Source organism: Lagopus leucura, unplaced genomic scaffold (assembly GCF_019238085.1).
Source record: "Lagopus leucura isolate 7727_CA_CO unplaced genomic scaffold, USGS_WTPT01 Super-Scaffold_100056, whole genome shotgun sequence".
Taxonomy (NCBI): Eukaryota; Metazoa; Chordata; class Aves; order Galliformes; family Phasianidae; genus Lagopus; species Lagopus leucura.
The window spans coordinates 44,567-45,089 of record NW_024962302.1 but is presented as its reverse complement, the minus strand read 5'-3'; positions in this window follow the sequence as shown (position 1 = coordinate 45,089).

The following is a 523-nucleotide window of genomic DNA, read 5'->3' as shown; positions in this document are numbered from 1 at the left end:
TTACTCTGCAGTGGGTGAAGGTTAGGGGTGCACTGCAGTCTGTTGCATTGCAGCCTGTTGCATTGCTTTGCAGTGAGTGAAGGTTAGGGTTGCATTGCAGCCTGTTGCATTGTAGTGTGTTGCATTGCTCTGCATTGAGAGAGGGTTGGGGTTGCATTGCATTCCAATGCATTGCTTTGCACTGGGTGAAAATTAGGGTTGCATTGCAGTGTGTTGCATTGCTTTGCAGTGGGTGAGGGTTAGGGTTGCATTGCAGCCTGTTGCATTGCAGCCTGTTGCATTGCTTTGCAGTAGGTGAGGGTCGGGGTTGCACTGCATTCCACTGCATTGCTTTGCCCTGCATTAGGGTTCGGGCTGCACTGCAGTCTGTTGCATTGCTTTGCTTTGCACTGGTGAGGGTCGGGGTCGCGTTCCATCGCGCTGCTTTGGCTTGCACTGAACTGCATTGCACTGCATCGCACAGGGGCGATGGGAGCTGGCTTTGGGGCCGAGCTGAGCCTCCCCCCTAGCAGGGAACCCACGC